At 46.6% G+C, this 23,371-nt stretch overlaps 1 long non-coding RNA gene across 3 annotated transcripts; it reads right to left on the minus strand.

Annotated features, from left to right (window-relative positions):
- Window positions 1-620: 620 nt before the first annotated feature.
- Window positions 621-20,471, minus strand: LOC146334605 (uncharacterized). 3 transcript variants are annotated; one of them, XR_014786326.1, is made up of 3 exons: window positions 16,026-20,471; window positions 10,573-10,754; window positions 621-1,252 (listed from the first exon to the last, which is right to left on the minus strand). It is a non-coding gene; the product is annotated as an uncharacterized LOC146334605 (long non-coding RNA). The 3 variants fall into 3 exon arrangements; XR_014786325.1 differs by having other exon boundaries at window positions 10,573-10,757; XR_014786327.1 differs by lacking the exon at window positions 10,573-10,754.
- Window positions 20,472-23,371: the final 2,900 nt, after the last annotated feature.

Raw genomic sequence — 23,371 nt, forward strand, 5'->3', positions numbered from 1 at the left:
GCCCCAAGTTGCCCGTCCTTGGTGTAGACAATACTGAGCTAAATGGACTGATGACCTGATTTGGAGGAGGGCAGCTTAGATATGTTCTTATTTATGTCAGCCCTTTATATGGAAACCATGAGGGCTGGAATCTTTGTTTTTAGAGGAAGGTCCATAGCTCAGCAGAGGAGCATGTACTTTGCACGGAGGAGGTCCCAGTTTCAATCCCTGGTCTACAACTCCCACCAGCCCGCATTATTGGTTGTGCTGGCTAGGCCTGATGGAAGCTGTAGGCCATACGCATTTCACCTACAGTCTGCATTTGGAGGGCCACCAGATGCCCAGCCCTCACTTCTAGAATCTTCTCCCAGCATCTCATAATTGGAGGTCTAGTCCCACCATTCTAAACCACAACATCTCAAGATGTTTCAAAGTGCAGCTTCCATCACCCCAAACCGTGGTGGGTGTGGATGATGGAGAATGTAGACCCAAACATCTGAAGGGCACCATGTTGGGGGAAGGCTGCTCTGACCATTAGGCCACTTGCAGTTTAAAGGTGCACCCATGTACATATGGACCAGCCCTAAGACATGGCAAAGTAGAGCAAAACCAAAGCAAAACAAACGTTCAGGAGACGTACGTTGTGATGCAGTGTGGTATTTAATGCAGAAGAGCGGAAACGGGGTACAAGGAGAACAGGGGAAGGAGAAACATTCTCGAGTGGAGAAGACAGAAGTGGGGAGGGTTTACATGATGACAAAAGCCAAGGGAAGAAAACAACATCTGGAAGATATGCATCAGAGCTGGATGTTCAATGGTGCTCTCCTATTCAAAGGCAGCATTTCCGAAAGCGTTTGCTCAGACACTCCTCTTGTCCTTGGTGGCTCTCTACATTCCCATGGACGTTCACTCTGTGGTGGGGTGGGTAGAAGAAGAGAATCAATAACCCCAGCCGTAACCCCAACGGGAGCAAGGGATACAGCATCTGGTGCCACAGCCGTAGCCCCCATAGCCCCCATAGCCTCCATAGCCTCCATAGCCTCCGTAGCCTCCGTAGCCTCCGTAGCCTCCGTAGCCTCCATAGCCACAACAGTTGCCTCCGTAGCCTCCGTAGCCTCCGTAGCCTCCACACGGACTACAGCACTGGCTGCCCCATCCGCGCCCTCCACCCCAGCCTCCGTAGCTGCAGGGGCTGCAGCAACTGGTGGTGCAACAGTTTCCGTAGCCGTAGGTCATGTTGAGAGCAGGGATGGCGGGCTGGTTGCAGAAGATGCTGGGGAGCAAAAGAAACCCAGTGTCAACCACATGGACAAAACCACTCGTGACTCAGACATGGCCCATAAGGGACGTTTCCAGGGCTGCAACCCTAGGCCCACATCCACTCGAAGGTGACGGGTGGGCTTACTCCTGAGTAAGCCTGTATAGGATCTAGCCACAGCAAGGACTCTGTGGCCCTCCAGATGGTGCTGGACTTCCATTTCCCCCAGCCAGCCTGGACAATGGTCAAGGATGATGGGAGCTGTAATCCAGACTCATCTGGAGTGCCATGTGTTTTCCACCCCTGCTGTAGAATGTTTCACATTCATGATCCAAGTAACCCATGCAACAACCCTGTGAGGTAGGTCACTATCGTTATACCCATATTCTAAGGTGGGACCATGGGGTGAAGCTTAGAGGTTGCAGCTTGCTGAAGTTATGGAGCGGTGCAGGAAAAGTGAAGAAAGTAATACTGGACAAAGGATCTAACTATTGATAACCTCATCTTTCTTTCTTTTGAAGGGGGGAAAAAGCTTCCATTCCTTATGGAAATGAAGATATGCTTGAATGAGTGTAGCAATGGCAGTGGAAAGCTCATGATCTTTTCCAGAAAATGTTTCCAGAAGACATCCACACCATGCACCACTGTCCTTGAGTGATCATCTGCATTTTCCAACCTTGACATACCTCCCTCCCCCCAAAAAAAATTCTTTACCCCTCCTCTCTGTTGCTCTACAAACATGAATGAACAACCCACTTGGAATTTCATCTCGAAATGAACAACCCACTTGGAATTTCATCTCGACATATTTAATTGTGAATATCACGGATACCTTGTGATTTATGCTTTTGTTTATTTATTTGTAAAAAAAATTCTTGGCCATCTTTCAGGGAAGAAGCCCTCCCAAGGCGACTCACAGCAACAAAATACATCAAAACGGTTAAAATTAGATTAAAAAATAATTAATTTAGAAATGCTTTATATGCGAAAGATTCCTGACAACTGCAACAAATACCCTCAAATCATCCACTTACATAAACAGCTTTGATTGTCCTTGTTCTGTTCCATGTTTGCATATGTTGCGGCTGTCCAGAATTTGTGTGTGTGTGTGTGTGTGTGTGCATGCATGCATGCATGTAAATAGCATTACAATATTTATTACAAACTGATTGACTGATTAATTGATTTGATTTGATTTATACCCTGCCTTTCTACCAAAATTGGCACTCAAAGTCAGAGAGAGATAGTCACTGATAAAAGCAACACTAAGCAAATCTCCCTCTCTCTCCCTCTCTCTGTGTGTGAATGGCATTGCAATATTGATTACCAATTGATTGATTGATTGATTGATTTGATTTGATTTATACTCTTCCTTTCTACCAAAAATGGCACTCAAGGCAAGGTGGCTTAAATCTCTAGCTACAGTCATTGCTTTGACTGCTTCGACAATTGATCTTAATTGTGGTTTAATGTATTTGCTCACTGTATAAGCAAATACATTAAAACAACAACATTAAGCAAATACATTTGCTTAATAAAGTAATAAGCAAATGCATCAACAAATATGAAATACGTTAAAACACAATTAAAATCAATTAGAAACACAACCACAATAGAACCCATCAGCCTCTTCAACCCAGGAGTTCAGGACTAACAACCCTGTGTGGTAGGTTAGGCTGAGAGAAAATAATTGCCCCCAAGGTCATCCAGCGATAAGCAGCAGCAATTCTGCCGGCAGCCCGGACGATATTTCGCATCCTTCACAAGATCCGTTAACGTTAAGAAATGTTGACTCAGGCAGCCACCTTATCCTGAACCAGACCATTGGTCCATAAAGCTTGGCACTCCCCATGGTGTCAGGCAGGAGTCTTTGCCAGGCCTACCTAGATATACTTTCTGGATGCACCTGACGTGCTCTACGGGGCCGGCCCTACCATGAGACAGAGTGAGGCAGTCATCTCAGGTGGCAGATGCTGGGAGGTGGCAGCAAGGTATTGGAGGAGTGTGCTGTGGGGAAGATGCTGTCCCATTGCCAGTGTTGAAGAAAGATTCAGCTGGCAGTCCAGTTGGCTTTTGTACATGGAATGGGAGGGGTACGATCTCGTCCTTCATCTCAGGCAGCAACATGTCTTGGATCAACCCTGGGGCTCAACCACTGAGCTCGACCACTTCTTCAAAGTGAATGTAAGATCCCAGACCTCATCATTCTAAAGAAAGCGCTGCTTTAAGCAGGACCCTAGCAGCTGCCGTGCACTGAGTAGGTCTGTGTGTAGCTCAATATTATCTACACTGGCTGGTAGTGGCCCTCCAGGGTTTTCAGACAAGGTTCTTTCTCAGTCCAACCAACCTGGAAATCTCAAAGACTGACCTTGAGGCTGCTCTTCCTCTGAGATGTGGCCCTTCCCATAAAGTCTTTAAGGGTGCAATCCTATGCATGTTTAGACAGGACAAAAAAAAAAGTCCTTCAACTCCCAGCGTGCCCCAGCCTGGCTGGGGCACGCTGGGAGTTGTAGGACTTTTTTTCTGTCTCAACATGCATAGGATTGCGCCTTGAAGTTCAAGAAACTTTTGACTGTAAGTCTGTTAGACAGAGAGAACAGACACATTAAAGAGAAATGCTATCAGCCATTGTTCTAAGCCACAGCACAGGTCTAAATGTCAGAAGTAATATCTTAAAAAAAAACGTTCTTACCTGGATCTCTGAGGAGCTGAAGTCGAGATGAGAGTTTGGAAGAATCCCAGGAGTCAAGGACTTTTATACAGCTTCTCGAGCTGCCTCATGGGTGGGAATGTGAGTGGCATCCTGGTTGTTAGTAACTAACTCATCCTTAGTGCATGCATCACAACGCAAATTGCTGTATTACATTTCTCTTGTTTGGGATCATCCCTGCTAAAAATAAAAGTAGGGCACCCCCATCCATCCCTTGGTGGTTCCGGATGCTTCAGAACTTTATGGGCCACATTCCTTCCCATTTAATCAACTAACTCCACAGGGCTCACTCCAGGAATTCATGTGGTTGCACTGGTTTGATTCTCTTTTTAATGTCTCACACATGGCACACCACTGACTTAGAAATGGAGGGACACGTGAAATGTGGGGAAGCACGTGCTCAGCGTGCCAGTGTGGAAAGTGGCATCTGGCCTAAATTTCAGCATCTCGAACATCTGTTTTATTTTTCAACGTTCCAGTCCTCATGATTGGAGAAGGGAAAAAATGAAATCAGGACCATCATGGCAATAATTCATCTGCTGCAAAGCGGGACGTTTGTGGTACTTTAGGGTTGTCAGAGAAATCCGGAAGGGAACTCAAACGTCTTGGGATGTCTATGAATCCAAACTGCAGATTCCACAGTGGGTTGGCTGTTTCCAAGTTGTGTGGATTCTGACGTTCTGTGGACTTGCAGACCGGTTTTTTAACTTTGGGGAAGGATTTGTGCAAATGCACATTTGTGCAAGTACACGTTTACAAGCAGGAATGAAATTCTCATACATACATCTGGGGGGGTGGGGAATTGAATTCTGTCAATGAGCAGAAGATGGAACGAAAGACAACTGGCAATCTGTGAAACACAGGCAGAATGGATTTAACCAAATCCATACATCCCTGTGACACGTAGGCAGGGGTAGGTCCATGTACAGATGTCAGAGAAATGAAATCCGCAATGCAACCAAATGTGTTTGGATTTTTATGAATCTGATAGGGATGTCACAGAATTCCGCCACGGATCTCAGTGAGGCCAAATGCCAGTGCATTCGGCCCCCCAAAATCTGTGGCGGAACGGCCCGCCACCCCCCGCCACCCCCACGGATCCCCCCCGGGACGAGACTTACCTGGGGCGGATCTTCCGGGAGGTGGCGGCTCCGGCGGCGGCTGTGGCGGCGGCGGCAGCAGCGGGCAGTCTTCCGACCTGCTGCCGCCGCCGCCATTTCCAGGCTTGTGAAAGGAAAAAAAAAAGATGTGATAGGCTACGTAAAGATTTACGTAGCCTATATGGCTAGGTTAAAAAAAAAAAAAGACGTGATAGGCTACGTAAATCTTTATGTAGCCTATCATGGTTGGGGGTGGGTTTAAAAAAAAACGCGTATGCAAATGGCAGCAGATACGGCTGCTGCCATTTGCGTTCCTTCTTTTTACTGTCTTAATCTACGTAAATATTTACGTAGACTATGACGGTGAAAATAAAGGGGAACGCAAATAGCGTAGCGGGCTTTTAGCCTACGTAAAGATTTACGTAGGCTAAAACGGTGAATGAAAAAGGGACGCAAATAACACCCGCTATGCTCTTTGCGTTCCCCTTGATTTTCGCCGTCATAGTCTACGTAAATATTTATGTAGATTAAGACGGCCAAAAAGAAGGAATGCAAATGGCGGCGGCCGTAGCCGCCGCCATTTGCATACGCGGGGTTTGTTTTGTTTTGTTTTTTACCCAGAGCCCTCCACGGCTGGAAATCCGGCTGCGGAAGGCTCTGGCCTGGCCGGGCCAGGCCTGGCCGGCTGCTCCGCGGAGCTGCCGCGGAGCACAGCCAGCCGTTCAAGGATTCTGGGGGGAGGAACGGAGCGCCTCCACCCTGGCCAGGATTCCGGGGGGAGGGACGGAACGCCTCCCCCACCACCATCAACATAATCCATGAAAGGTAAGTCACTTTCATACATCCCTAGTATCTGACCTTTGAATTCCCTGGCAGACCAGCTTTCCCCCTGTTGGGTGGATTCCACTGATTTGCAGACTGCTTTTCTAACCTTCTGGAATTTTGCACAAAATTTGTCGTAGGAAAATACACATTAAAAAAAAAATGCCGAAAATGTGCATTTACCCATAGGCTAAAGGGTGAAAAAGCACATTATGGGGGGACTTGCGTATTTTGCGTCTGAGCATTTTTGCACATGTCAATTTGTGCACATTCCGAAACTAAAAAAAAAAATCCAATTCCATTGATGGGCGGACGATGGAACGAAAGGCACCTGACAACCCACGAAACACAGATGGAACAGATTTTATACGATCTGTACATACTTAGGTATGCAGTTCCCACCCCCCATTCTCATTTCATATTTAAAGTAAGGATGGACAAAAGTCCCTTACCTGGTCCCGCAGCTTGCTTCGCGGTGGGGGGGAGGCCCTTTGGTTCTCTCCCCGAAGTTCAGGCTGGGGGGGGAGGCGCCCCACCCCGCCTGGCTGAAATTCAGGCTGGGGGGGAGGCGCCCCATCCCTCGCTGCCGAAATTCAGGCCGGAGAGGAGCGCCCCATCTCCCCGGCCGCGAAATAAAAAAGTGAATTTTAAAACACACACACACACATGATAGGCTACGTAACGATTTACGTAGCCTATCACGGCTAGATTTCCAAAGTCAACCGTGATAGGCTACGTAAATCGTTACGTAGCCTATCACAGCTGACTTTGGGGGGGAAAAAAGCGCATACGCAAATGGCGGCGCCCATGGGTGCCGCCATTTGCGTTCCTTTTTGGGCAGGGGTAGTCTACGTAAAGATTTACGTAGACTACGGCGAAAATAAGGGTAACGCAAATAGCGTTGCCCTTATTTTCGCCGTAGTCTACGTAATCTTTACGTAGACTACAGCGACCAAATAAGGAACGCGAATGGCGGCTCCCTATGGCCTATGGCTCCCTATTAGCCGTACGTGCTTTTTTTTTTTTTTTTTTAAGTCACCCGTGATAGGCTACGTGACGATTTACATAGCCTATCACGGCTGACTTTGCAAATCTAGCCGTGATAGGCTACGTTAATCGTCACGTAGCCTATCACGGGGGCGTTTTTTTTTTTTTACTTTTCTTGGAATGGCGGCGGCGGCAGCCGGTCAAAAGACCGGCTGCCGCCCCCGCCCCTGTCGAAGCCCTGCCGAACCGCCGCTGCGACCCGCCACTGGGAGCGACATTCAGGAAAGGTAAGTCCCATCCGGGGGGCGTGGAGGGGCAGAGAATTTCTCCCCGAAACTACTTCGGGGGGCCGAATATGTTGGCACTCAGCCCCCCGAAGTTTCGGTGAGAAATTCTCTGACACCCCTAATTCACACCACCCACATAAGATAATCTCCTTTGCCTGCCACTTACTTGTTTTTTGTTTTGCTTTTTAAGAGATTATTTGAATGCAATCATGTGAAAAAATACATCACAAATGCAGAGGCTGTGAAGCATACAGAGGCTGACATACTGGAGTTCTATTATTCTCATTTCATATTTAAAGTGTGATTCTAGGCCTTATGGCTCGACACCATCATTCTCCCATAATATATTACCAACAGGGAGAAACTGAAATGAAACTTACCAGTTGCAACATTTAAACTGGAAGGCTGCAGATTTACATGAAACTTTTGTTTTAATTTGGTGATGGGTGAATGAGCAGCGTTTGAGATCAAACATTGTCTCACCACAGTCCTCGGTCCTCCGAAGGTTGTTCGGGGAGAAATTATCCGCCCCCTGCCCCCCCCCCGGGATGGGACTTACCTTTCACGAATGTCGCTCCCGGTGGCGGGTCCCGGCAGCGGTTCGGCAGGTCTTCGTCAGGGGCGGGGGCGGCAGCCGGTCTTTTGACCGGCTGCCGCCGCCGCCACTACAAGGAAAGTTAAAAAAAAAATGCCCCTGTGATAGGCTACGTAACGATTAACGTAGCCTATCATGGCTAGATTTGCAAAGTCAGCCGTGATAGGCTACGTTAATCGTCACGTAGCCTATCACGGGGCTTTTTTTTTTTTACTTTTCTTTTGAAGTTCGCGGCCGGGGAGACGGGGCGCTTCTCCCCGGCCTGAATTTCGGCCGGGCGAGGCGGGAAGCCTCCCCTCCCTGGCCTGAACTTCGGGGGGAGAAGCAAAACGCCTCCCCCCCACCGTGAAGCAAGCTGCGAGACCAGGTAAGTGACTTTCGTACATCCCTAACGTTTACTTCTTGGGAGGAGAGCAATGACGAATCTTGATAAAATAGTGAAGAGCAGAGATATCACACTGACAACAAAGGTCCGCATAGTTCAAGCAATGGTATTCCCTGTAGTAACCTATGGCTGCGAGAGCTGGACCATAAGGAAGGCTGAGTGGAGAAAGATAGATGCTTTTGAACTGTGGTGCTGGAGGAAAATCCTGAGAGCGCCTTGGACTGCAAGAAGATCAAAACAGTCCATACTCCAGGAAATAAAGCCAGACTGCTCACTTGAGGGAAGGATATTAAAGGCAAAACTGAAGTACTTTGGCCACATGATGAGAAGACAGGACACCCTGGAGAAGATGCTGATGCTAGGGAAAGTGGAAGGCCAAAGGAAGAGGGCCGACCAAGGGCAAGATGGATGGATGATATTCTGGAGGTGACGGACTCGACCTTGGGGGAGCTGGGGGTGGCAACAGCTGACAGGACGCTCTGGTGTGGGCTGGTCCATGAAGTCACAAAGAGTCGGAAGCGACTGACCGAATAAACAACAACAAGCAAATTTGCACAAACCGAACTGGGAATTGGGAATGGGTCAAACCTGAGCACATGTTTGACCGTTTATGAATACTTTCAGTGGACATGTGCTTGTGCTTGCATTTGGGGCTTCGAACTGGGCATACTGGTTACCGGTGTGTTACCAAGCCCAATTCAAAGTGATAGTTTTGGCCTTTAAAGCCTTAAACAGTTTGGGACCAAGTTACTTGAAGGATTGCCTTCACCCATATCATCCTGCCCACACTTTAAGATCAGAAAGAGAAGCCCTTCTTCTTTGCCTATCCGTGAAAGCAGTTATGTGGGTAACCACATGTGAGAGGGTCTTCTCTGCAGTGGGCCCACCCCTCTGGAATAAGTTGCCATCGCAAATCCACCATGCTCTATCATTGCAGGCTTTTAAGAAGGCCTTGAAAACATATTACTTCACTGTGGCCTGCTCTTGATATGACCGCTATTGTTGCTGTTACTGCCGTTATTTTTGCTGCTGGTTTTATTGTTTGGTTTTATCGTTGTTTTTATGTTTTGGTCACTTTTATATATTTTAACTGTTTTTATGTATTTTATTGCTGAAAGCTACCTTGGGAGGGCTTGTGTCCTCAAAGGCAGCCAATGAATGGTTTAAATAAAACAAATAAACAAATGAATACTTGCATGTTTTGTGAGCAAAACTGACATTCTCATACACCCTAGTTTTAACGTGTGTACATTTAAGCACAGGTGCATGAAATTGAAGATGTCTCCCAAAAGCCATGCAGAGAATTGACTTCCAGTGACTAGGGATGGCGGAGAATTCTGCCATGGACTCCAATGGGGCTGGATTCTTCAGAGAGAAGAATCCGCCGGAGTCTATGGCAGAACGGAGCACTCACCTCCTCCTCCCCACGGAATCTGTCCAGGGTCGGATCCCTCTCGACGTCGATTCTGCAGAGCTGGCCGCCTGCTCCGCATCACTGGTGAAAGTCAATATGGCCAGCAGCCATTGCCGTGCCGTATCTCTGTATAAGTAAGTCTCCGGATGCAAATGGCGTAGTGGGTGCCATTTGCGGCCGTAAAGCTGGTAGATTAGCCTAAATGTAGTCATTTACAGTAGATCAGCCTAAATGCTAGGCCATTTGCATCCCTGTTTTTGGCTGTGATAGGCTACGCAAATATTTGCATAGCCTGCCTATCACGTGAACAGTATCGACTGACCCTGAACAATTGGGATCACAGCAATGCGTCCATCTTGCTTCCCCACTCCTCATTCCGTAGCACTATATCACAACCTAACTAGGGGAACTCCTTGTGACTCATTGTGATGTGGATGACCTACCACTTGTTTTTTTGTTTTGTTTTAAATGGTACAGCAAGTTATTACACAAAAATAACAGCAGAGCCCATTAATCCTTGGGAACAAGCCACTGAGGCCCTAATAACACACCCTCCCAAGCGTATAAAGCACTAATTATAATTTGCAAAGAGCTTATGAACTGTTCTATGGCCTCCCTCTCCCACCAACAGAAGTCATACGGAGATGTCCTCATTGGCTTATGGTGAGGGGGTTTGCAGGAATCCATGGCCTCCTCTCCCCAACCCCCTAAAAATGTGTTGGGGTCCCTAACATTCTTTCTGCTTCCATTTCAACCTCTCACCTGTTTTTGCCCAAACAGGATCATCAAAATCCATTTTGAAATGTTCATTTAGCTGACATTGCTGGGGACTCTCATTGTGGTCTCCTATATTATTATTATTATTATTATTATTATTATTATTATTATTATTTAGATTGATTAGCTGCCCATGGCTACCCGGCCACTCTTGGCAGTGTGTAATACTAATAACAACATGAAATACAACTAATTTCCATCTTTTCCCTCTGTATAGGAAATGTCACCATCTGTTAGGGATGTACGAAAGTCACTTACCTTTCCATGGATTCTGTTCATGGGGGGGAGGTGTTCCATCCCTCCCCCTGGAATCCTTGAGGGGGGGAGGCAATCCGGTCCTCCCCCCCGGAATCCTCGACAGCCGGCTGTGCTCTGCAGCGGCTCCGCAGAGCAGCCGGACAGTCCAGGGCCGTCCGCAGCCGGATTTCCGACCGCAGTGGCTGCTGGGAAAAAAAAAAAAAGCAACAGCATCATCCTTATTTTTTGCCGTCTTAGTCTGCGTAAATATTTACATAGGCTAAAACGGCGAATCAAAAAGGGACGCAAATAGAGCCCACTATGCTATTTGCGTTCCCCTTTATTTTTGCCATAATAGGCTACGTAAATATTTACGTAGACTAAGACGGCAAAAAATAAGGAACGCAAATGGCGACAGCCATAGCCGCTGCCATTTGCATATGTGTTTGTTTGTTTTTTACCGGGATGTGATAGGCTACGTAAGTCTTTACATAGCCTATCACGTCTCTGTAAAAAAAAAAAAATGCCAGACTGCAACTGGCGGCGGCAGCCGGTCAGAAGACCAGCCGCCGAAGCTGCCGCCGCCACCGCTGCTGCCCGGAACATCCGCCCCAGGTAAGTCTCATCCCAGGGGAGATCCGCAGGGGGGCAGGGGGGCAGGCCATTCCGCCACATATTTCGGGGAGCCGAATGCACTGGCATTCAGCCTCACCGAGATCCATGGCAGAATTCTCTGACATCCCTACCACTTGTCCCAAATTACCCGCAGGACCCAGGTGCTAATGAGAAAGGGATTCTGAGGGGTTACCACCTGAAGGGCTTGACCACCATTCAGTGTCAAATGTATACAGCAATGTAAAAAAATAAGAAATAAAATCCATGTTTGAAATAAGAAATTTCAAGGTAATATTCAACTCTATGTGGTTTTCGTCTGTTCTGTGAAATTCTATGTCTATCTGTCTGTCTGTCTCTCTAACCATCCGTCCATCTATCTATCTGTCTGGATAGATGATAGATATATAGATGGAGGGATGGATGATAGGTAGGGGTTGAACCTAATGGGACTTTTGAGTAGATAAGCATAGGATTGCTCTGCCACTGAATATCAATTAAACTATAAAGTAGATAGATGATTAGGGATGGATGAAAGGGACTTACCTTGTCCCGCAGCTTGCTTCGTGGTGGGGGGGAGGCGCTTCGCTTCTCCCCCCGAAGTTCAGGCAAGGGGGGGGGAGGCGCCCCGACTTGCCCGGCCGAAATTCAGGTCGGGGGAGAGGCGCCCCATCCCTCGCCACCGAAATTCAGGCCGGGGAGGAGCGCCCTGTCTACCCGGCCACGGAAAAAAACAAAGTAAAGTAAAAAAAAAAAACACCACACCCGTGATAGGCTACATAACGATTTACGTAGCCTATCATGGCTAGATTTCCAAAGTCAGCCATGATAGGCTATGTAAATCGTCACGTAGACTATCACAGGTGACTTTGAAAAAAAAAAAGCACGTACGCAAATGGCGGCACCCATGGGGCGCCGCCATTTGCATTTCTTAGTTTGGCATGTCTAGTCTATGTAAAGATTTACGTAGACTACAGCGAAAATAAGGGAATGCGATTTGCGTTACCCTTATTTTCGCCATAGTCTACGTAAATCTTTACGTAGACTAGACATGCCAAACTAAGGAACGCAAATGGCAGCGCCCCATGGGCACCGCGATTTGCGTACGTGCTTTTTTTTTTCAAAGTCACCCGTGATAGGCTACGTGATGATTTATGTAGCCTATCACGGCTGACTTTGGGAATCTAGCCATGATAGGCTACGTAAATCGTTACGTAGCCTATCACGGGTGTGTGTTGTTTTTTTACTTTACTTTTTTATTTTGCAATGGCGGTGGTGGCAGCCGGTCAGAAGACCGGCTGCCGCCGCCACCGAAACGCCACCGAAATGCCGCCAGGACCCGCCGCCGAGAGGGACATTTGCACGAGGTAAGTCCCATCCCAGGGGCGGGTGGGGGGCTGGTGGATAATTTCTCCACCAATTTCGGGGGGCCGAATGCGTTGGCATTCGGCCTCCCGGAGATTTGTAGAGAAATACTCCGCCATCCCTATAGATGATATTAGTTAAATTAATAGGGTATCAGGTGATGTAGTGACACCAAATATGGCCTTGATCCATTTCTGGTGTTTCTGACAGAGAAATCCTATGTGCTAGATACTGAAAAAACAGAGGCCTCTGAGATCAGAAGTCTCCATCTGTCATGTGTCCTCCTGGGCCCCTGCCTCATGGGGGCACAGGGGAGATCAATAACATCCTATGTCCCCACAGGTGCTGTCTGCCCCTCAGATAGCTCTTATTATACATATAGTGCTCTCTCTCTCTCTCTCTCTCTCTCTCTCTCTCTCTCGCTATACACACACACATATATGTACCATGACATTTTGTCTGAGCTAAAACCCAGGGGCATCATTATGGGGGAAGAAAAGTCATGGAAGGAAAAAACAAATAGCATAACCTACCACACAGAGCTGTTGTGATGATTTTTTGAATTTTTTAATTTTTTTTTTAAGAAAAACAAAACACAACAAGAACAACAATACACAAACACTAAAATATCTCTTCAGATTGTAAGATATCTACCTTTGGTTCTCCTTACACAACAAATGCTTATTATTATTATTATTCTCTAGTTGTATATCATACATTAGTTGTATATCATTAGTTGTATATGAAGAGTTGTATATGATTAGTATATATGATTAGTATATGATTAGTATATTATTAGTATATATTAGTATAGTAGTATTAGTACTAATATTAGTATTAGTATATATTAGTATATTATAAGTATATTAGTAGATATTATTGGTATATATTAGTTGTGTATATCATTAGTTGTATATCATTATTCTCTAGTTGTATGATATACATTAGTTGTATATCATACAACTAGAGAATAATGATATACAACTAATGATATACACAACTAATATATACCAATAATATATACTTATAATATACTAATACTAATATTAGTACTAATTAGGGATGGACGAAAGTCCCTTACCTCGTCCCGCAGCTTTTTTCAGGGGGGGGAGGCGCTTCATTTCTCCCCCTGAAAATTCTTGGTGGGTGGGGAGGCGCCCCGCCCCTCCCCGCCAAAATTCTGGCTGGAGAGGAGGCGCCCCATCCCTCCCTGCTGAGGTTCTGGCCAGGGGGGAGCGCCCTGTCTCCCCGGCCGCGAAAGAAAAAAGTAAAGTAAAAAAAAAAAACCATGATAGGCTACGTAAAGATTTACGTAGCCTATCACGGCGAGATTTTCAGTCAGCCGTGATAGGCAATGTAAATCCTTACATAGCCTATCACGGCTGACTTTGGGGGGGGGGGAAGCGCGTACGCAAATGGCGGCGCCCATGTGCGCCACCATTTGTGTTCCTTATTTGGGCATGGGTAGTCTACGTAAAGGGCCGTGGTGGCTTAGTGGTTAAGACGCTGAACTGCAGACCAGAAGGTCGGCAGGACATCAGTTCGAGACCCGAGTGCCGCGTGACGGAGTGAGCTCCCGTCTTCAGTCCCAGCTCCTGCCAACCTAGCAGTTCGAAAGCAAGAAACTGCAAGTAGATAAATAGGTACCGCCTCGGTGGGAAAGGTAACAGTGTTCCGTGCACCTCGGTGTTCAGTCATGCTGGCCACACTGTTGCAGAACCCAGAGTCAGAGAGACCACAGAGTGAAGGAAAAAGAGATTCTTTATTTAACGCGCGGGCTTAAGGCTGGAATCATTTCCAAAGAGCCAGAAGCCCCGAAATACATCAGCACATTGGTTTTATAGACATTGTGACACATATGAAACGGCTCCTCCTCCCCCTCCCGCGTGGGGTTGCAGTCCTCAACATTTCTTCTCTTAGCACTATTGTTTATAATACAAGAACTGGGTTATAGGGTAGCCATGATAAGGAGAGAACAGAAGAGAACAGCAGAGAACAAGATATACAACTGTATGACCTTTGACAAGATAAGGAATTCCTGTGTCTCGTCAGCTTACAACAATATAGTCAAGGGAGAAAGAGCTCAGCAAGAACATGAAGCATGAGACTGCATGAGGCTACTTAGTCTGACCCTTGATATGGCTGCTACATTCCCCCCTTAAATGCATAATTTCATTACAATTATAGCATTTCTGATAACTATACAAAGCTTTTTGTGACATACATATTACTTAGCCTCTTGTTGGGCTATTAGAGCGTAGAGGGCAGCAGTTTTACTAGCTGAGACATAAAACAGATTGGTTAAACAGCTCATAAGACAAGGAACACAGAGACATAACAGAACTTTTATGAACAACACTGGTAGAATTAGGATGAACAATGCTTTTAAGCCAGCTAAGATCTGGAAGCCAAAGGGTCAACTAATTGACCTAATTGTTTTGTCTTATTGTTTTGTTAGCTACTATATTGTGCAGCTTGTTGATCTGTTCATCTACAGCATTGCCATTATCAGTTAAGTTAAAACCACAGAGCTTTTGGTGTGTCTCACAACTTAAATGATGAAGAAGGAAAAGGTAATCTATACCAGCTCTGTTTTCTAGAACTGCACCTTTTAGATCACGCAACTCTTTATTTAACAATGACAATGCTTGTGAGGTGGCATTTATGCTTTTGGCTAAGCTGCAAGCTAACCAGTTGATCTTTAGACCATTAGCCAAGGCTAAACCTGGAACCTTAACCAGTGACATTGCTAAGGCCAATTTTTTTGAGTCAAAATATAACTGCACATGACTATTACAATTTTTAGTTAGTTGGAGTGCTCGAGGCTGCCGTCGACGGATTTTCTCAGGCTACAGGGGAAGAATTGGCACCAATTCAATTGGCGGCTGAGGCAACATGGGTGGTTATTAGACAAGTTGGCAGGAATGAATGACCAAGTGCAGGAACTACATGTCTAAAACCATCTATGAGGCAAAAGCATGTGGGCATTATTAAAAGATATGTTTTGAATTTTATTACAGTGGAAGGGGGCCAGGGATAGCTTTATATTTTCTGGAAAAATTTTGACAATTAAGCATTCGTGCACACGTAGTATTTGTTTCAGCAACGATGGGGGTGCATAGAGTGAACTCTGTAGGGGGTAGGATCTTTGCAACCACACCCCAATTAGCATTTTGGGAATAAGTTAAACTTACACCATAAACTCTTAACATGGTATCTTTTTGAATTTTTCCAGGATGTCTACAGACAGGTATTAGGCAAGAGCTAATAAGCCTGTTTGCAGGTATACTTCTTGGCAAACAAAAATGTTTTACTCTCGTGGTGTTAGCCAGGTGAAGCCAGTAATTATCAGCAAATCACTGGGACAAACTTTTTTTTCCAGGGGCAGACCCCCCTTTTTGCACCTTATTAAGGAAACACAATGCAACACTACTAACACTACAACAAGCATGTTTGATCTTCTTTGGGATCTGACCGTACGCTGGGCAGCTATTCACCTGGCAAGCTGCAGCAGGGTCTAGTCCCCTTCTTCAGTTCTCCAGTTGCAGGTCTGACCGTACGCAGGGGGACAGTTTCCCGGTGTGTCCACAGTAAGGTCTAGGCTGAGTCTTCTTACTGCTTTTTCAGAATGATTTTTAAAGGATTTTCAGGATTTCTGTTTACAGTCTACTCTCCCCCTCTCACTCTCTTGACTCGTGTCCAATGTATCCAGGGTTTAACTCCAGCTGCTTTCATAGCTGCTGGGGTGGAAAGTATGACAGTTTTCAGTCCTCTCCATCTGGGAGTCAAAGGGTTATTTTTCCCTCTTTAACTCATAATTTAACTCTTGGTTGGAAAGGATGAGCTTCTGTGATGGGAATGGCTTATTTTTTTAAGACAAAGCGACGCTGGGCTTGAAGAACTTTGTTCAGTGTTTGGACTTCTTGTTTAAGGCTAACATTTGCTTGCTTTTGATGATGCTCCAGTGTCAATTATGAAGTCAATGTCACGGCCCCTCACAGCCCATGTCACGGCCCCTCTCAAGCTGTCTCCCTCTTCGCCCATTCTGGCCCCTTTGGTTTTTTCCTTTGTGTATTTGATTTATTTTATTTGGGCATTCATGCCACTAATGTCCATCTTGTCCACACTGGGCACACAGGTTCTTTTTTAAGAATCTTCTGCCTCTGCCGGGTCTTCTTCTTTTCTTCTTTCGTCCATGTCTTCTTGGGCCTCTGGGTTGAGGGGGGTGTACTGGCGATAGGCATTTGAAAGACGCTCCAAGTACGCTCTGGGGCCTCGGTGGCACCTTGCAGCACTTTAAACACTTTGGTCATATTAATTGACTTCTTCATACCTGCTTTCATGGCTTCTAACAGCAGGGTTTGATACTGGGTGAGGCTCTCTAGCCCCACTTGTGTGTTGGGATTTCAGCAGGGGGGGGGTTACTTACAAGGAGACTTTATTGGGTAACTTACAGCACACAGGCGTACTTAATGGTTGGATCAGACAGCTTCTCTGAACCACGAGCTATTGGGCTAAATGGGTTTTTATACCATACATGTTACCCATGAGGCAGCACAACACTAGCAAGCATTTTCAGCATAGGCTAGAAGTGTTTGGTTCTCAGGCACAGCTTCCTGTAAACAACTTCGCTTCTCAAAGTGCTTGATAACACTTTTATTTATTAGTATGGGAAGACAATTTTTTTCTCTTTCTTTTGCTTTCTTTTTCTTTGCTGATCTGCCTGTATTGCAGATCATGTTTCAAACTTTTTATATAAAACTTTCTGCTCCATGCACCAGCCTTGTCTCTTTATTTGTCTTTTTCAAGTTAAACTCACTTACTTAAACCTTTCTGCCCTACACTAGTCCCAATGACGCACATTTGGGATAGGCTCTTCTTCTCCTTCTAGTTACATTTTCTTTATCTTAAAGAACTATTACCTTATTGTGGCTACTTTACCCCAGGTAATAAGCTCCAGGCACAATCAGCTGCTTTTAATTTACTCTGGGGGCAACTATGGCCACACTTCTTTTCTACAAATGTTTTTTCTTTGCCTCTTGCCTTTTCTTTCTTCTTTTTTTTTTCTTCCTTCTCTATCTGTTTGCTACTTTCTCTATTCCTTTCTTTTCTACTTGCCTTTGTCTTTCTTTCCTTGTCATCCATCGGGAACCACACTTAGTATTATTTGGAGTTGCAACTAACACTAATCTGCAAATATCACATATACTTTATGATATCTAAGAAATCATAAAATATACACAACAAACTTTTTCTGCAATTTAACACAATGAATGGAAAGCACTTCTTGCATGGTAAGGCATGATGGAGCAGATCCAGCAATCATACTGCTCTTCTGGCTGAAAGCTCAGGGCTCATTAAAATCAAGGGACGGGCATACTCACACACGCAAAGAGTTCTAGGTCACTATTTTTGCATCGGCAACTCTATGCTGCATGAGTTCTGGCAGAAGGAAATCTAAAAGTCACAGATCAAACTCAGCCTGCTGTACACTGAGCTGACTACAAACACAGACACATGGTCTACAGCGATGAGAGTTTAAGTTTATCAAAAGCTTCACAGCACTGTCCATGGCAAGTCTTTGACAATTTAAAATTTTAGTTCATGTGCAGAGTGTCTCTAAAAAGCCCGGACAATGATGGAGGCAAACAGAGAAGGCTCTGGGCAATGAAGATGCGATGTTTCCAGCAAAGGCTCTCCACTTTTGCATCAGTTTAAAAAGGGAAAGTGTGGCCCTACACCCCTTTTGACAGACAAGGGCCTTTAACTTTTTAGCAAGGCCTCTGTCTAAACAGAGCGGCACAGCTCAGCTCTCTAGCCGTGACGCTTTAACTTGGGCAACTCTTCTGTAAATTTTATTCTACTTCTGTCAGGTTTTCACAGACATTTTAAAAACTTACTCTTTTTTTTTTTCTTCTTCTAACCTGGTACACGAAAGCACTGAAACACTGAGTGCCGAAACTCAGGACGCTGGGGGGTGATGGGCATCGCTTTATACTTGCATTTTTCAGGCAGCCATTAATCTTCGGGGAGGCGGTGGGGTGATTTGCAGGACTTCAGAGGCAAGCTTCTCAGTTTGTTTGTATTTGTAAATCCCAAGGTTAAAACAGGACACGATGAGGTACAGGGCAGCCAAATTCTTGCTTTGGCACGGGCAACAAATAACTCGTGTCAGCTTTCTTTGCTGGGGTCTCAAACAGGAAAACAGTCTTAATTTAAAGTTGTAACATCACTGACAGCGTCAGCCAGCCAGCTACACAGATCTCATTGTTTTTTAAGACAGTTGCTCCAATATCTTCTTTTCTTCTCAATCAGGTTGGGTCTCCCAGCTTACACAGTTTATTGCAGCTTCCAGGAGCATGGCAGTAGCGTGATTTTGGCTTGGCCAGGAACATGCTGTCTGGTTTCTCGGTCTCTTTAGCACACACACTTAGGCAGTGTAACACTGGACTCTTAAATCAGTGAGATTTCTTCATTGCAGGGAATCCCACGGCAAAAGCTTAATGGTTACGCTCTTCAGAAATCATATAGCTGATGGTCAGTAGCTACAGGCTCTATGCAATTCTAACACAGTTTAAAGCTAAACACGGTTACCTTGACAGAGATCTTCAACATGGTCTTTCTGCTTCATTCTGCTTTGGGACAGTCTTATGGCACACTTTTCACTCGAAGAGGGGTCTAGCCTGTGCTCTGGGGGCTGATTCTTCACCTTTATTTTCTATTTTGCCTTCATCTTCTGGGTCTTCATTTTCAGTTTCCATTTCTTAGGGATTTCATCTCAATTAGGCGAGGTGATGATGTTGCACAACTCAGAACGTTGTGGGCAATTTTCCTGCCCCCCCTCTCTCGGCACGCTAGGCTAACAGCTACTTCTTTGGCCTTACACTCTCACGCTCCCACGCTTTGTTAAAAGCCAGACTGTCCTGCAACATTTCTCTAATTAACAGCCTCAGATCTTGTTCTTTTTTTTTCTCTCAGCTCGACCTTGAGCTTTTTGCTGTTTTCTCTCTCTATTCTGAATCTTTTTTAAAAAAAACCTTTTTTCTTCTTTGTTTGACATACATCCCAAGGGGGTGCAAGGTTTGCTTCCCCCACCACCCATAGCCTCCCTCCTAAATTGAAGACAGACACAATTAGGGAATGGGAATTGGTCAGTGAGTAAGGGGTCTCACTGGCCGACACAAGAGGATTTTTCACACCACGCACTTGGCTACTGGCCTGGGCACCCGGACGGTCAACAGTATGCTTCAGAAACCGCAGTAGCCACTCACACAATCATCATTCTCTCCACTGCATCCATGTCCCTGCCACCCACTTTTCCCACTTTTTACCAGAGCGGAAAACAGCTTCCCCAGCTTCCTCAGCTTCCTACTGAGTACTGGCGTGCTGGGTACTGGCGCCCACTCGGGGGTGTGATCAGGCCCCCCTTCTACCCACAAGGAGTAGGTTCTTTTTGTATACGTATACCACCAACACTGACCTTCTTCATAAGGCGGGGTCCTCTTTTTTTCTGCCCAGTGGCCTTTCTCCTTAAAGGCGGGGCCCTCTTTTTCCCATATACTTGCCTTTCTCCTGAAGGCTTCCAATGTGGGTTTCAACTCAATTGCAGCTGCGATACAGGCAGGGCTCAAGTTCCTTCCTCCGCTTCCCAAGGTTCTCTTGCCGCTCGCTGCCGTTTGGGCGATCCCGGTGCAGGCTTTCTCCCATTCACTCAACAAAAAGGTTGGTGGCGCCAAGAAAGGGAGGCATGCGCCGAGCTCGTCTTCCTGGTGCGGCGATCAAGAGCAGGCAAGTGCCACCTGTCTGGCTCAGAGCCTGCCACATCCGAGTCACGGCACCATTTATGTTGCAGAACCCAGAGTCAGAGAGACCACGGAGTGAAGGAAAAAGAGATTCTTTATTTAACGCGTGGGCTTAAGGCTGGAATCATTTCCAAAGAGACAGAAGCCCCGAAATACATCAGCACATTGGTTTTATAGACATTGTGACACATATGAAATGGCTCCTCCTCTCCCTCTCGCGTGGGGTTGCAGTCCTCAACATTTCTTCTCTTAGCACTATTGTTTATAATACAAGAACTGGGTTATAGGGTAGCCATGATAAGGAGAGAACAGAAGAGAACAGCAGAGAACAAGATATACAACTGTATGACCTTTGACAAGATAAGGAATTCCTGTGTCTCGTCAGCTTACAACAATATATTCAAGGGAGAAAGAGCTCAGCAAGAACATGAAGCATGAGACTGCATGAGGCTACTTAGTCTGACCCTTGATATGGCTGCTACAACACGACCACGGAAGCGTCTTCGGACAGCACTGGCTCTTCGGCTTAGAAACGGGGATGAGCGCCGCACCCTAGAGTCGGACACGACTGGTTGGGGACACCTTTACCTTTTTTAGTCTACGTAAACATTTACGTAGACTACAGCGAAAATAAGGGCAACGCTATTTGGGTTGCCCTTATTTTCGCCGTAGTCTACGTAAATGTTTACATAGACTACACGTGCCCAAATAAGGAACGCAAATGCGTATGCATTTGCGTACGCGCTTTTTTTTTTTCCCCGAAGTCAGCCATGATAGGCTACGTAAGGATTTATGTAGCCTATCACGGTGTTTTTTGAAAATCTAGCCGTGATAGGCTATGTAAATCTTTACATAGCCTATCACGTTTGTTGTTGCTTTTTTTATTCATCTTGGAAATGGCAGCGGCAGCAGAACCACCGCCAGCGCCAGGGACATTCCCGAACCACCGAACCACCGCCAAACCGCCGCCGGAAGCCGCCAGCGCCAGGGACATTCAACAAAGGTAAGTCCCATCCTGGCGGGGGCAGGGGGGCAGACTGTTTCTCCACCAATTTCGGGGGGCCGAATGCGTTGGCATTCGGCCTCCCGGAGATTCATAGAGAAATTCTCCGACATCCCTATTTACAGATTCTATAAAAGGTTTCCAATCTAACATAAATGTAGTTGTTGATCCTTCTTTAATTATAATAGTAGGTTTTGCCATCTTGGCCAGCTCCATCATTTTCATGATCCACTCGCTCGCAGTTGGTATGGTTCCATTCTTCCACTTTTGTGCATACAATAACCTTGCAGCCATTGTCATGGAGCGAAAGAGGATTCCTGGCTTCTCTTTTACGTGTTTATCTGTTTGTCCCAATAAAAAAAGTTTCTGGCTTTAATTCTATAGTAGTCTTTAATATTCTTTGAACTAAAGACTGTATTCGTTTCCAGTATGCGCTTCCCCCCCCCCAAAGTCAGCCATGATAGGCTACGTAAAGATTTACGTAGCCTATCACGGCTGACTGCAGGGATGCAAACGGCGGTGGCTACTGCCGCTGCTGTTTGCATCCCGGGAGAAGACAAGATTCGTGGCCAGGGAGACGGGGCACTACCCCCCGGGCAGAATTTTGGCCGGGAGGGATGGGGCGCCTCCCCCCCCTGGCCAGAATTTCAGCAGGGAGGGACGGGGCACCTCTCCCCCACCAAGAATTTCAGGGGGAGAAACGGAGCGCCTCCCCCCCATTGCGAAGCAAGCTGCGGGACCAGGTAAGGGACTTTTGTCCATCCCTACTCTCATCCCACTGGGTTGCCCCTCTTTTCACGGGAGTAGGGGTGTATGAAACCCCCTTACCTGGCTCCACCGGGTTCCGCTGTGGGGGGAGGCGCTCTGTACCTCCCCCCCCGGAATCCTCGCCGGGGGGGAGGTGCTCCACGCCTACCCCCGGAATCCTGGCTGGCCAGCTCCGCTCCGCTGGGATTCCGCGGAGCTGCTGGCCGGCTCTGACAGCAGCCGGACATCCAGCCACTGTCTAGCAGGGACGCAAATGGCGGCTGCCATAGCCGCCACTGTTTGCATCCCTGTATTCAGCCGTGATAGGCTACATAAAGACTTACGTAGCCTATCACGTCTGGGTTAAAAAAAAAAAAGAGCACGTACACAAATGGCAGTGGCTACGGGCCGCCGCCATTTGCGTTCCTTATTTTTGGCCGTCTGAGTCTACATAAATGTTTACATATTTATAGGTATCCTATCACAAATGGGGGGGGAAACAGACTGCAAATGGTGGCGGCAGCCAGTCGGAAGACCAGCCGCCGCCGCCAAAGCCACCGCTGGAGCCGCAGCCATCTGGAAGATCTGCCCCAGGTAAGTCTCGTCCCGGGGGGGATCTGCGGAGGGCAGGGGGTGGCAGGACGTTCCGCCACAGAGTTCGGGGGGCCCAAACTGGCATTCAGCTTCACCGAGATCTGTGGCAGAATTCTCTGACATCCCTACACAGGATTGGGTATGAATTACAGTGCTAATAATGCCATTTATTACACAGGCATATGCTCTGGCACATACAGTGTGAGTGTGCCTGTGGGGGGGGGGTCGGCCTCTGGATTGTAGTTCATTTACTCAGGAGTTTAGGATCTAGATTTGGTCATACTTAGAGTGGACCCACTGAAATCAGTGGGAGCAAACTAACCCATGACTCACCTAAGCCCCAATAATTTCAATTGGTCTCCCCTAAAGGCTTATTAAAGTGTTCCTGAGCTTAGGAAACATGCCAGGAGAGGGAGCGTAGTAGCCTTGTCCCCCCTCCATCATCACCTTCATCATCATTCTCCTCACATGGGAAGAGGATCTCCTAGGGATGGCACAGGGGCCCAATTCAGTCCAGGATTCTGGTAGATCTGCTCCTGCCCACACCCCCAAGCCCCACTCACTGAGCCCCTGCCCCTGCTTGCCCCCTGCCCATGCTTGGCAAATGGCTTGCACTCGCCCTTGCAGCGTTGTCAAGCTTCGTGGCTGCCGTGTTCTGAGAAATGAAATGGCAATTGCAAAAATGCCCAAATTTGCG

This window comes from Heloderma suspectum, chromosome 17 (assembly GCF_057233095.1).
Source record: "Heloderma suspectum isolate Gila_16-S chromosome 17, 16-S_ref, whole genome shotgun sequence".
Taxonomy (NCBI): Eukaryota; Metazoa; Chordata; class Lepidosauria; order Squamata; family Helodermatidae; genus Heloderma; species Heloderma suspectum.